Source organism: Lemur catta, chromosome 9, assembly GCF_020740605.2.
Source record: "Lemur catta isolate mLemCat1 chromosome 9, mLemCat1.pri, whole genome shotgun sequence".
Taxonomy (NCBI): Eukaryota; Metazoa; Chordata; class Mammalia; order Primates; family Lemuridae; genus Lemur; species Lemur catta.
Window position 1 is genome coordinate 73,790,117 of NC_059136.1, and position 15,025 is coordinate 73,805,141.

Sequence of the window (15,025 nt, forward strand, 5' to 3'; positions counted from 1 at the left end):
AAAGGCCTTGAGTCAGTAGATTTAGGGAGAACCCAGAAATCTGTGTTCTTTGAAAGGTAAAACCCTGAGCCAACGACTTGTCTCAACCCTGATGTTCTTCCAAACGCTGTGTCTATGCAGAAGTGTGAACCCAAATGGACCCCCTAGGTCCCACCTCTGGAAGTGGGGCACAGTATTTACATATTTTTAACATTCACAAGTAATTCTGACATATCACCAAGCTGAGAACCATGGAACTGGAGCCATGGCCCCAATTGTGGTGCACAGCAGAGATTTTTTTTAAAGTACTCATTCCCTTCGGTTTCACCACCCCAGATTCTCATTGAAGTAATATGAGGTGGGATCCTGGTGTATTTGGTTTTTTTAATACTCCCAGTAGATTCTAAGGTTCAGCGAAGGTTGAGAACACTGAATTGGAGTTTCGTGCCCTACTCAGCTTCAGGACAGATTGAAAACTACAAGGGCACCTTCCCCACTAAGACTGGAGTAGAGTGAGCAACGGAGCCCACTCCACACCTCCTTCCCCCTTGTGCACACCCTGGACGCGCTTGGTCTTCTGAGGGCAGGACTCTTCTCTTGCAAGTAGCACCCCTGCACCCTGTGTAAGCACAGCATCCTCTAAGTGAGGGAAAAAAGTAACCTCCTTCATTTTAAAATCAGGTCTAAACCCATTCCTTTATTGTTTCATTCAAAATGTTTATTATGCTCCTATTATAAGCCAAGCACTAAACTAGAAGTTGTGAATATAATTAAGTCCCTGTTTTTAAAAAGCTTACGATCTAGTAAAAGATTCAAGCAAATAAATATATTCCTTTGATTCACAACACTCCTATTTCCTGGGATTTAGGTGATGGGAGGGGGCGCTCTAAACTCCCCCTGGCATTAGAGAGATGCAAGGCAAGGCGTGTGACCTACGCTGTCTTCTCCCAGATGCAACCCGCCACACTAGGAAGGAATGGTGCCATTTTGTAGCCCCGCTGACCGGATGTGTCCTTTGAGTGCCTTCTCAATGGATACATACATTAAAAAACAGCAGAACTGGAAGTTTATTTTCACTTCACATGGACAATTCTGTTTTCTGCCACTTTCCATAAACTGAAATGCCCAACAAGGAGAAACTGTTGCTATAGCCTAGAACACAAATGAGCTACCCTGGTGATGAGTCCAGAAAAAAACCACAACTCACAAGGGGTCTGACACTCTGAGCCAGCGTCTCCCCCACACGGCTGCACTCCTGGCCATCTTCTTGGCATGCACGTAAGTCGGGAACCACCAGTCTGAACTGAGGAGCAATTGCTCCGCGTGGTGAGAGCATCTTGGGTTCCCGATATAAGAAGTCATCAATCAGTCAGCTGTTTTTGTCATTTCTGGTTAAAAGCACATAAAGTATTTCCCAGTGCTTCTCGTCATCCCTCTTAATAGAAACGTTTCTACTGATTACCCACAGCCACGTTGTCAAACGAGCCACAGTCGGCTGTTCACATCTGGAGGGGAGGATATTGGCGAGCAGAGTTTTAATTTACTTAAGAGTTTTCTTTAATGAATCTCATTTGGCAGGAGGAAGTCATGACCAGGCATCATAACACCATCTAATCTGCCACTAGCTTTTTCAAGTTGCTGTTTTTTCCTTTCCTCAATCAATCCTCTTATTCCTTTCAACATCCCCAAAGGGTCAAGACCCTGTAGCTAGAAAAATAATAAATTACATGGCTAGCTTTTCTTTCACTGAAAAAATGTTTCACATTGCTTTATCTTAATTTACCATTTTTCCTCCTCTAAAGTGTACAGTTTGTGCCTGGCTAGAGGATCTGGCTTAGTTGCAATGTTTAATACACACAGTCTTTAGGCTTTGCTGCAAAGCAAATTAATTTTGTAGGAAAATTGACAAGATGAATAAGTATCCACTGAGGCCAGGTTCCAATGAACAAAGCTTAAATCTGTTAGATGGGTCTCTTGGCTTCTCCAGCTCATTTCTGAGTTGAGTGAATTTTTTTTTTATTTGTGGGAAATTGTTTTTCATGAAATGAGAGTTCCTTGGGTATAAGAATAAAGTCAGTGGTGTGACTGTGAGGACTGCTCAGCTCTGTGCCTCCTATAAAACCTGGACAAATTACCTAAGCTCTGTAAGCCTCAGCTCCTCATCCATAAAATGGGACCAAAACAGCCCTGACATCATGGGCTTTTAGTGAGCATTAAATGGTAGTGCCTGGACGTTGGGTCCCATTTGGCCCTATAGTAAACATTCAGTAAATGGCTGCTGCTAATATTTTATTGTTACTCTTTTCGGAACTAATAAGGAAGGGTTTGGATTAGGTAATACACAGGCAACTATTTACTTTTCTTTTGATTAATATTTTTATCCTGAATTGTCAAATCATAGCTATCTGCTTATATATATGCTTTTTTCAGCAGGTAGATTTTTGAGTGAATTTGTAGGGTGCTTCAAAGAGACACAGCTTGCTTTGCCAATGTAAGAAAGAAACTTATTATTCAGAGAAATGTGGCAATTCATGCACTAGTAGCACTTCATCATACTTTATATCAAAGTGGAAAAAATTCTTTAATCCTTTTTGTGTAGAAGCAAAATAACAGCGTTGAAGCATTAAAAGATTGCAGAAAATGTCACCCTTTAATTATTTAACAATGCTCCTCCCCCCATGAAGGAAGGGCGGATGGCCAAGAAGCATGAAGTTCAAAGTTTGAATTCCATTTCTACTACCAACTAGTGACCTTGAGCAAGATTCAGTGTCCTCTTCAGTAAATTGAGGATAATAATATTTCATTAGACTTCACCATTTTGGGGTGAGAAATTGTGTTAATTCATTCGAAAGAGCTTCATAAATTTTTAAGTTATTATATTTGAAAGAAATGTGCTATTAACAAAAATTGGCCATTGACTATTTAAAGAATAAATTCTATTTTCCATGCTGACATTATCCCCAATCTTACACTGTATTTCAAGAGGAAGATGGATGACCCTGTTGTGCACAAAACTGTGGTGCCAGGGTTGCCTTGGCTATTGATCCAGGCAGATGGAGAAGAATTAATGGATTCTCAAAGCTGGGGTCACAACTGTAGGTGTCACCAGGAAATTCCATGCTGCTGCCTAAAGACAGGGACAAAGATGACAAAATGGAAGAGAGAGAGCGCTGAACAGTCAATCCTCTAAGGTGCCTGCAGGGGTCAGATAGCCTAAGATGAATGTAAGCTATAAATAACATCCTGTAGGTAGTTCAACCGAATTTGTGAATTTGTAACAGCGTGTTAAAAGGGAAGCCCTTCCCAACCCAACTTAAGTTTGATTATAATAAAAGTCTATTTTGTGTGTGTGTGATTTAGAAGCAAACAGATATCTGTGCTTCTGTAGCAGTGTCTCTTATTATTTCTCTCTTTCCAATACTCTTTACCTGATAAGATCTAACCTTGGGACAGTCTGTTGGCTTCTTAAAGTCATTTCATAGATAAGACAAATGTAGTTCGGCAAACCACTCCCCAAACTCTCACCCAAAAAGAAAATTACTTCGTAAAAAAGAAAAACAAAAGAAAATTGGTCCCATCATGAAGTCTAGAAATTATACTGGCTTTTTATAACAATTAATTAAACATTTTGCTTTTCTTCCTCATGAAATGAATACTTTGTTCATTCAGTTTACTGCTAAAGAAGATACACACGAATGCATACCGCCAGGTCAAAGCAGTCTATGGGAAGATGACAGAGCAGAAAGCAGATGCCAGTCAGAAAGACCTACAGGTGGGCACTGCGACAGGTTTGCAGGCCTCGGTGAGCCCAGGCAGCTGAATGATAATCTCACTCACTGGCCCCACTCCTCCCAAGCCTATGCAGTGGCTTCTAGCACCACCGTCGGGACCTCAGTCACTCCTCCTAAATCTTCCCCGGTCATTTCTGGGAGCCTCCACAGTGATGTCTCAGTTATATCCTGTAACAAATCTACCCATGTTTCCCTGCTTCTGTTGTCACTGCTGGACACCCACTGGGACTTCAAACTAGACTGAGGCCCTAGATGGAGAACAGGTACGTGCCATCTCCTGCCCTGGTCCTTGCCCCTTCCATCCTCATCTTCCCTCAACAAAAGCAGCAGAGAACAAACAAAAACTCTGTCCTCCTTAAGTTAGGAAAAAAAGGCTAACCACTTCTCTAGGCTTTTGGGCTAAGATCAAGTGTGGTATCTGTTCTTATCAGTTTAATAGCTGATACGTCCTCTATCCAAGGATAATACACTAAATGGATTTTTGGAGCAGGAAGATGTACTAGGAGCTTGCTCCGTCCACTCCATCAATACATTGACCCGGCATTGCAGTACCTCCAGGAATGGTGTACCCCCCACACACACCCAAACATAGAAGGCTCTAGAATATTCAGTATATCAGTCAAAATAGGCCAAAGTATGTGGCAGTAACACATGAACTGCTGGTGGGGAAGCATGGCAAAGGTTCATCCACTTCTTGTGTCTGCTATGTGTCATGTGGGTTGTCAGGGCCCTCTGCTCATCTGAGTCACCCAGGAAGCCAACCTGACAGAGGCTCCATCTCAACACGCTCCCATGGCTTCTGCAGTCTGGCTCCTACAGGCTGCTTAGATGTGAGACAAAACACTTCTCATCAGCCCAAAAAGTCCCATGGGCATGCCTAGCTTCAAGGGGACAAAAAGTGTAATCCTACTGCGTGCTCAGAAGGAAGAGAACCAGACCATTTGTGAACAACCTTGATGACCACCAAATAAACCCATTCTCATTGATGTTCACCCGTTAGGTGTGCAAACAGCCAAACTCTGAACCCACAGTGTGAGTTCAGCCAAAATCCTTGCTATAATTATGAGATGGTAAAAATCACTTACTTTGGAAATTATTGTAGGCCCTACATAACCTTGCAGGACCAGGAGACTCGCGTATAACTGGGAAGAGAAATGCTCCCATATTCAAAAACTCGTTTTCAACACCCAAACAGTACAGCTATCTTAGAATTTGATCCAGAAAAAACTGTGTATTTTTGGCTCACACTTGTAATCCTAGCACTCTGGGAGGCTGAGGAGGGAGGATCACTTGAGGTCAGGAGTTCAAGATCAGCCTGAGCAAGAGGGAGACCCCATCTCTACTAAAAATAGAAAAAATTAGCCAGGCATGGTGGCATGCACCTGTAATCCCAGCTACATGGGAGGCTGAGGTAGAAGGATTGCTTGATCCCGGGAGTTTGAGGTTCCTGTGAGCTAAGCTGATGCCTCAGCACTCTAGCCTGGGCAACAGAGTGAGACTCTGTCTCAGAAAAAACAAAATTCTTTTACTTTCTGTTGTGTGTAGTGAAACAGCCACACCTACATTTAGGAGTTGTCACAGTTACTGAGCACCTATGATAGCACCATGGCATGGTCTTTAATTATATTGTCTCTTATCCTCACAGCCACTCCATAAGAAAGATATCCCCATTTCACAGATGAGGATCGGGGTGATGAATAATTTGCTCATGTTAGCTGTTTTCATGCATTTCTTCAAGTTGACCTTACTGGCACATTTTGTCCTTCAATGAGCTTAATTGTTTTTCTTCTTTTCTTTCTTCTTTTGTCTTCCTGTTTTGTTTTTGTTGTTTGTTTCTTGTCCAAAGAATAAATTTTCCAGCCAATCCCAAGCCTCTCTCCTGATTGGCTTTTTCTTCCCAGGCCTCAAGTATCTCTTCTTTGGTTCCACCCATCTTCATACTAACACTACCACAGGTAAAACCGTCTCCTTGACACCAGAGAGGGACCCAGGAGCTGTTCCGCCCAAGATCCACCAGGCTCCCTTCTGTCAGCAGACCCAGGCGTGAATGTAGGTTCCATCCCTTACAAAGTGTGCAGCCTAGAAGGTTATACACGCTTTAGCCTGACACAGGAATCACAGGGTGCCATAGGAAGAATGCCTTGCCCTGGCCTGCAGGGAGGGCTACTGTCAGGATGAGAAGAGAGAATGAATACAAAGGGACTTCTGCTAATAGGAAGGCATGACACAACCACCAATGTTAGTTTACTTTCCTTGCCTCCCCGATGTAGGCACCTCTCCTCTGAAATCTCACATCACCCTTTCCCCAATCATACCCCTTATCCTACTGTGCTGAAATTGCCCCTTGACTTGCAGGTCTTCCCCTGAGACTATGGGTGCTTTAGGGCCAAGGGCTCTGTCTACTTTCATTTGTTGGACCTACCAGACCCTCAATGAATGTTTGCTGAATGAACGAACCAAAGACCCTCTAAATCTCTGAACTCCCAGCCCAAAAGACTAAAGTTCAAATAAACCAATTAAACCACTTTTAGGGTCTCACTAAAAATAAGACAAACATGTTCATATAAATTTGCAAATGAAACCTTCCTGAGAAATAGTTACAACATTTTTTTTTTAAGGATATCCATGGGGTTTTTTTTGTATTTTTGAGACAGAGTCTCGCTCTGTTGCCCAGGCTAGAGTGCCATGGCGTCAGCCTAGCTCACAGCAACCTCAAACTCCTGGGCTCAAACAATCCTCCTGCCTCAGCCTCCCGAGTAGCTGGGACCACAGGAACACGCCACCATGCCCAGGTAATTTTTTCTATATATTTTTAGTTGTCCAGCTAATTTCTTTCTATTTTTAGTAGAGACGAGGTCTCACTCTTGCTCAGGCTGATCTCGAACAACTGACCTCAAGCGATCCTCCTGCCTCGGCCTCCCAGAGTGCTAGGATTATAGGCGTGAGCCACTGTGCCTGCCCTATTACAACATTTTAAATTTATAACTTGTAATATTCATTATTTATGAGGATTTTATTCAGTAGCCTGCAGAGAGAGAGACAAAGAGAACTATATAACTCAGGATGTCTTCAGGCCCCTAACTTTTTGGTTCCTCTCTTACCCAACATAATATATCCACCTGAAATCCAGCTTACAGGTGTAAAAGCTGCCTATCTGAGGAGTTAGTCACTTGGCACACTGAAACTTCAGATAATCCAGCATTCAAGACTTGGGTTTCTTGTGGGAGTCCCAAATTAGCCTGCTGCTAAGTATGGACATATGCAAAACTCCCCTTTATGTAACGGAGCATTAACGCCTACTGTATCTCCTACCTCATCATCTGTCAGAGTCAAAAAATGGCAGCACAAATTCAAATTCCAAGGGAATAAAAAAATATATTGCATAGGAATTCCCCCTGAAAGTATGACCTGAAGAAATCTCCTTTGGATTAGGCAAAGTGGGATAGACAGGGGAGAGAAATTGAATTTCTGTGGACCCAAAAGCCCAGTAAAAGTCATTTGGGTGGGTACTATCCTATATCCCACACCTATTAGAACAGTTCAGATCCAAAGATTTTGAAGATTCAAATTCTGAAAGCTTAAGTTTATTTTAGTATTATTTCCACGTAGGAAGAAGTAATATATTCTCTGCCAAACACCATGTAAAATTCTCCATCTCCCTACTTTTAACTTTATGCCCATTTAACAGTCTATGTTAAGCCATTTTGAAATCTAGACATTTTTTTAAAAGTTTAAGAAACATTTATCCTAAACAGCCAGGACCAAAATAATTAATGTGATCCTCCTAGTTGGTTCATTCACTATTAAACATCTATAATGTGCCACTGTTCTGGGCATTGAAGATATAGCAACAAACAAAGCAGACAAAAGTCCCTGCTCATTTTGAGCTTACATTCCAGCAAGAAGAGAAACAAACACAAATAATGAAAATATATATGTTAGATGGAGACAAATGCCATGGTTGATTGCATTAATGGCCCCAGTTTTTCACCCTCCCTCTATCCATCCCCTTTGTCATGTTTCCTATAGTGAGTGGGGTTTTTTCCCTCCCCCTTGACCTTGAGGCTGGCCATGTGACCTGCTTTGGCCAACAGAATGAGGTAGAAGTGAAAGGGTGGCAGCTCCCAGCTATATATTCTAGAGAAACAAGAGGCTGTCATGATTCCGATGCCTTTCTTATTGTCTTGCCATTGCCATGAGAAGAACATGCCCAGGCTGCTCTGCTGGTTCAGGGAGAAGGATAAGAGAGGTGTGATAGCAGCTAAGCTTCCTCAGCCAAACTCGGTCCAAAGCAGAGCCTTGGAAGACTCTTAGAAGCTCATATGAGCCCAGCCAACATCAGCAGAGCCACCCAGTGTCCACATCCTAGATCTGCTGACCTCCAGTGGACCCAGATGCATGAGCCATAATAATAAACGGTCATTGTTTTGAGGTTGAGTTTGGGGGCTGTCTGTTATGCCTCAACAGCTAACTAATATAGGTACTAAAGAATAGTCAAAGTAAAGCAGTAAGGGGGATAGACAGTACTATGTGGTAGCAGTGGTCTGGGGTCAATTTCAAATACCTTCCTTGCATACAGTTATTTTAAAAATGTAACACATTATTAGTGATTCTAATTCTCTTTCCAAGAATTGAGAAGTTCTTACGTTCATTACCTGACATTCCCATCACATATTTGGTATTCTCATCCTGATACTACCTAGACCCAAACAAATATGAGGCAGGAAAAACTTGCTAACTTGTTCTGATATGAGAAGCAGAGCAGAAATGAACACCCATCTCCAGTTCCAATCCAGTTGTACATTCTTGCTCTTTCTCATGTTTGAATTCATATTCTCTTCTTAACGTGGCATCCTGTGATTCACCACAGCTCAAGCAAAAGCTTCTCTAGAGATACTTTCCTAAATTATTATAAACTCACTTAGGGTTTAAAGGCAGAGGGGGTTTAGCCAATCAAGTTTAGCCAACAGAATTCTTGCAACACACTTCCAGATGTAAGGAGATCATTTTTCAAAGATTCTTTTAACTTATTATAAAAGTAGGTAGTGCTGTTATTCTGTGGAGCTCAAAGTCTTTCCAAATTAACCACCCTACCTTCTTTCTGGTAAGGTGAATGCAGGCTCCAGAATAGTCATTATGTCCTTCCACCTGAAAATGGGGACCAAGAAGTTTCCAGCCCAGCTTTGGTTTCCCATTTCCTACAAATCCTAAGCATGTACTTTCCATCTTTGTTACAAAATGATTGCTCTGATGGAAACTAAGTCACGAGTCCCAGTACAGGGTTCTAGAAAACTTTAGTGGTTAGAATTGGCTCCAATACAGACTCAGCTAAAGACGATGGTATAAAGGTGGAGGGAAAAAATTGCTCTGGATCTCTTGTCTTCTAGAGACTTACCTGTTGGTGGCTCCAGCGTACTGGTAGAAAGGTTTGAGAGCTTCTTGGTTAAGGTAATTTCAAAGGCTCCTAAATCTGCTGTCTTTTCAGGTTTCGCTTTCCTTTATCTTTTATGGATTCGAATTGAGATCATATTTCACAGAGTTGTGTGATCTTGGGAAAATCACTTAACTTCTCTGAAGACGCAAATTCCTTGCCGGTAAAATAAGGGAATTGAAGAAGCTCCTCCTTGTTCTAACATTCTACAATTTAAGTACACACGTTTAAGCTACTGATTCCAAATTAAACAAATGATAACTTTCAGCCTGTTATGCTATAGCCCTGGACACAAACCAGCTGAGTCAAAGTAGTTTAATAAAATGCATTAGATTAAGGTCTTTCATCAATAGATTTTTTAAAGTTGTAGCAGTCCTCCTTAAGCCTTGTGTTCAACCTCACAATTTTTACAAGCAAAGACCAAGTTGTAAATAGTAAGGATTTCAAAACCCTCCTCAGACCCAAACAATTTAGCTTTTTAGAGTTCTGAATAAAACTATAAACTACAAGTTCTGTAAGAGAGCATCGGAAGTAGAGCAAGACTTTTCCATTCCAGGGTCTTATTCTGTGACCGGGCTGATAAAATTTACTCTGGGAAAGCTTAGCACCTCCAAGCCAGACCTGGTAGCTACTGGTCCGCCTTCAATTGCTATTCACACTCACACATCTGCACACATAAAGCCACTTTAAACATCATGCTGTGGGGTCCTGACATGATGACAGAGCCACCAGCTGTCGGGGCACTGCACTGAATTGGGGACACAAACCCCATTTTCCTATGTAAATTGGCCTAGACTCTACTTCGGCCCCCAACAAAAGGGACAGTCGTGTTAAATGGGGCCATCTGGCCGTCCCCCGGCCCCAGAGACACCTCCGGGATGGGGCGAGCGGGAGAGATCTTCGGGGGGCCCGGAAGGTAGCGCGGTAGAGCGCAGCTGTCACCCCGGCCCCAGGGGTCCTGCCCACAGAGCTTGGGGGCGAACAGATCCGCGGTGGTCTTAAGCCTCCAGGCCTGGGACGCCTGAGGGTCTCACAGCGCACTCCCGGGGTGGGGGAGGGCGCGCTTTGTTCCAAGGCCCCGACGGGGCGAGGCGCCCGAGCCTGGGGCAGTCACTGCTTCGTCCCCGGGGCCCCAGGGCAGCTCTGGCCGGGGCGCGAACAGCCGCGGGCGCCTCCATAGCAACAGCGTGGGAGCTCCGCAAACCGGGAAGAGGAGCAGGGGAGCGGGGAGCAGGGGAGGAGGGGAGCGGGGAGGAGAGGGGCAGGGGAGCCAGGGAAGCAGGGGAGGAAGCTAGGAAGCAGGGGAGCGGACAGGAGGGGAGCAGCAGAGAGAAAGGGTGCAGGGAAGGAAGGAAGGAAGGAGGGGAGCAGGAGCGACGGGGGAGGAGCAGGGGCAGGAAGAAAGGCAGGGAGCAGCAGCGTGGGTGGGGGGCAGGGAGAAGCGCAGGGAGGAAGGGGGCGGGGGGAGCAGAGGAGGGGGAGCTGGGAGACGCAGGGAAGGAGTTGGGGAGCGGGGAGGGCGGGGGGAGGCAGCAGGGTCGGGGCCGGGGAGAGGGCGCGGCCCCGCGCAGCCCTCCGGGGCCCCTGATTCCTGCCCCAGCTGCCCCGGGGCGGGAGGAGGGGCGGGAGCCCGGGCGGGCGGGACTGCGGCGGCCGTGGGACGCCCGGCGCTCCCGCGGCTTCTCCCTGCGCCGGGCGGCCGGGAGGTGGCGAGGTCCGGCCGCCGCTCCCCGGCCTGCCGGGCGGCTCCCGGGCCTCGGGGCCGTGCAGACGCCGGTCCCCAGGGCCTGCCGGCCGGGCTCCCGGAGGAGAGGTGCCCCGGCCGCCCGGAGAATTCTCAGCTGAGGTTCTCGTTCGCCCCGAGTATTTTCGCCAGAGAATATTTTCCGTTACGAAACTATTAGAAAGGTTTTGCGTCCACCCTCCTACACCCCCACCCAAATCACGGACCTCGTGGAGAGAATATATTGCTAATGCTAGGCTTGAAATTTTAAACAATGTTTTCTGATACCTAGCTGAAAATTTTGGAGAATAGCCAATTCACAAAACAGATCATCCTTCTTAAATACCATTTGCGATAACACCGGCTTGCACGACATTTCACAGAGTTGGTGAAACGGGTGTGATCCTTGCTCTCAAAGAGTTTGCCAGACAGAAATGGACTATGTTCCACTCTGAAATGCATTTTTGAATAGCTCTTATGACGTGGCGTTACACGTGTGGGGGAAAAATAACTTATTTCAGATCTATCAGTATTTCAAAAGAAAACCTATAGGTAAGGCTATATATTTTATTTAAAACCATCATAAAAAGTAAAGGGAAGAAAAATAAACTTTTGGATGTTCTCAGCTAACATGGCCTATGGGAAAATGAAAATAAACCTAATTGAAAAAACAGTGCTCACCAGAAATAGGTTTAGCTTTCAGGCAGGGAACATGATTAAAAAAAAAAAAAAAAAAGACAGAAAATTCACCAATCAAATGTAAGGTTGTCCACGTTTCATAAAGCAAAGGTCAAAGAATCCTCCAAAGCCTTAAAGAACACTTTATGTAGACATAGCCAGGGCTTTTGTTTTGTTGTTTGTTCTGAAAATCCAAATCTGTTTTCAGGTATTACCCAAGGGAACATTTTTTGGTTTCTTCTACCCACATACTCCCAAATTAGGCACCTACCTAAAAGTAACAGGAAAACTTGTAAGTTTATAATTGTGTGATATCCCATCTGGTTTCAACTCTATCCTTGACCAAAAAGAAAAGAAAAGATGAAAAATATAAGCAAACTTCCAACTATATCTATAAAACTCTAAGCTTTTACTTATGTTGACATAAAATGCATGACTTTTAGATTCCCAACTACTTGATATGTAGCATTTTGTGAGGGTCCAGTGCATTCCAGGCTCTATTCTAAGCAATTTATAGACATTAACATTTTATTTAATCCTCCTAATCTTAGAAGACTATTTATTATTACACCATTTTATAGATAAGGAAACTGAGGCTTAGAAAGGGCATAAAATCTGCCCAGATTTGCACAGTAGTAGTTGGCAGGATTGGGATGAAGACCCCAAACCAGCCATCAGTGAGCAGTGTGTTTTTATAAAAAGGATTTGAAAGATAATCATTACATTGACTTTGATATAGCAAAATGGTAGAGATGAGAGTAATTCTTTTAAGAAATCAAGCAAGTAAAAAATGACTTTCATTAAATAAGACATGGGATCCTGCCTTGCCCTTGTACTACTGCTGATTTTTTGTACAATATTGTAAACTTCAGAAAAATAGAAAGCAGCAACCCACCAGGCCCAAACTGATTAAACACAAATTCTTTTTTTAGGGGGGGGACAGTCTCTTGCTTTGTTGCCCACGCTAGAGTGCAGTGGCATCATCATAGCTCACTGCAACCTCTAACTCCTGGGCTCAAGAGATCCTCCTGCCTCAGCCTCCCAAGTAGCTGGGACTACAGGCACTCACCACCACACCCAGCTAATTTGTCTATTTTTTGTAGAGACAGAGTCTCACTGTTGCTCAGGCTGGTCTTGAACTCCTGACCTCAAGCGATCCTCCCACCTCAGCCTCCTAGAGTGTTAGGATTAAAGGCGTGAGCCACAGCACCTGGCCTAAATATAGATTCTTAATGTAGCTTCACATGAATATTTAGAATTGCAGCAATATTTAAAATACATATTATGAATTCACTCATAAACCATCTTTTTAAAACTTGGTTATATCCTGTTGCTTATACTTTGACTTGTTTCTTTATTTTCTGTCAAAGTTCTGACTACAATCTTAAATTCTTAGGCACCTGTAAATTAGGAGGAGTAAGCTAAGTGTCACATGATGTTTGCACGTTCAAAAGACAAGTGGGCGTTGAGAGTTTTCTGCTGAATTTAGCCTCTAAATAGATAATAAGAATATACTCACCCCTAAAATCTTTTGCCTTTATATCTTTTCTTCTGTCTGAATCAGTTCTGTGGTTCCCCCTTGACTCAGCTAAGCGACTGAAGGAAAGCAGTGGAAGAAACAAAATTGGGAACATTTGGGACAGAAGTGAGCAAACGATTGACTTTTTCCCTGACTGGAGGTTGGCAATGCTGGGAGCTAATAAGGGGCTGGGCCCAGGATGGGGGGCAGATGGGTGAGACCCAGTAAGGCCGGGCCTGCCAAGTTTTTAGGCTGAGAACTAAAGGGAAGAGCCTCTTTTCAGGCTTGGCTTAGGAGTCGAGCTTAAATTTTACTCGACGGGGTTGGGTGGGGAAGACCCCTGCAAAGTAAAGAAGCCCTAGTGGCTAGGCCTCCAATAAATTTTAGAGAGTCAGAACTTACTCTGCTTCCTGCCACTGAGAAACTGAAGGGGAAAAAGGGTGTTTGCTCGGGCCAGAGCTGTTTCCCCTGCTGCGTGCGGGTCCAAAGGGAGGGAGCAAGGGAAGATCGGGGTCGGACTGATGCCTCTGGCCAACCCCCTCCTTCCGATATGACTGTTGCAGTTTGAAATCTTTTTGTTTCTTCGAATTTTCTAAAAAGGTTTCCCCCTTAGGAAAACACTCCCTCATTAACTTTAGCCCAAAAGTGATTTTTTTTCCCTTTTCAGAATTCAGACGGAAAAATACCCTGTGACTATTTTTAACACGTGTGAGAGAGATTATTTTTTTCTTTGCTCAAATATTCTGATATTCCCATCACTGCTAACTGACATTTCCCAAAACTAAAAGTGAAATTTCCCAGTAGGGTCTCCAGTCTGCATAAGATTTATTAGAAAAGAAGAATGAAGGGATGGGGGAGGAGAAAGGAGAGAGACTATAAACATTTTTCACAGGATTTCAGTTTTTGTCCCAAGAAAAGTTCCTTTTAATTGAATTCATAAGCAGCACTTTGCAGTTTACATTATTGCATGCCTTATTTTTTCTGTGTATAAAGACAGACTGATTTTTAGGTCTGAAATTTAAAGGAATACAACTGCATGATTTTTTTCCCCCTTACTAAGGCAGTCAAACAAAAAGAAGATGATTTAATCAGTGTAGAGTTTAGGTCAATCAACTCCAAGTGACTAGATGAAAGTCTAGAATTAAAACATCTGCTGAGGAGAAGATCTAATTAGTATTGATCACCAAATAATTCTAAGCACATGTCCTGTTTATATAGAAAGGAAGCAATATATTTTCTTAGAAAAATAAAAAACAACAACATTATATCTGGACCTCATTAACATGAGGTAAAGAAACAAAGGCTTTGGCTGGGTGGGGTGGTGGCTCATGCCTACAATCCTACCACTCTGGGGGGCCAAGGAGGGAGGATCGCTTGAGGTCAGGCTTTTGAGGTTGCTGTGAGCTAGGCTGACGCCCCAGCACTCTAGCCCAGGTGACACAGCGAGACTCTGTCTCAAAAAAAAAAAAAAAAAAGAACAAAGAAACAAAGGCCTTATAAAATGAGACTCGTGAGGCCACCACATTAGAAAAACTTTATTGGGCAGGACACGTTATTTAGCCCAAGCTGTAATAGTGTGCAGGGATGGAAGACAGGTCTTGGGGTGAGGGCTATGCTGGCGGACAAGTCTGAACAGAGACAGGAGTGATGGGCTGAAGCACATAACTGGGCTTGTCTGTTCTGACTGGGTAGAAAGAACAGCTGACTTTTTTTGAGCACGATGCCAGGCAAAGTTACTGTGTGTGAGATGCCGGCCAGTAAAGGTCCATACGTTACTTTGAGCCTCTGAGGCCCACCTACACGCTGTGTCATACTGCACTATTTTACAGGTGAGGAGACTGAGGATTGGAGAGGCCCAATAGCTGACCCAAGGGTACTCATATCATAAATGGTGAAGGTGGGAT

General features: G+C 43.8%; 1 non-coding gene across 1 annotated transcript; it reads left to right on the plus strand.

The window, feature by feature from the left end:
- Positions 1–4,147: 4,147 nt before the first annotated feature.
- LOC123645260 lies at positions 4,148–4,344 on the plus strand. Its single transcript, XR_006737469.1, has one exon. It is a non-coding gene; the product is annotated as a U2 spliceosomal RNA (small nuclear RNA).
- The last annotated feature ends 10,681 nt before the right edge of the window (positions 4,345–15,025 follow it).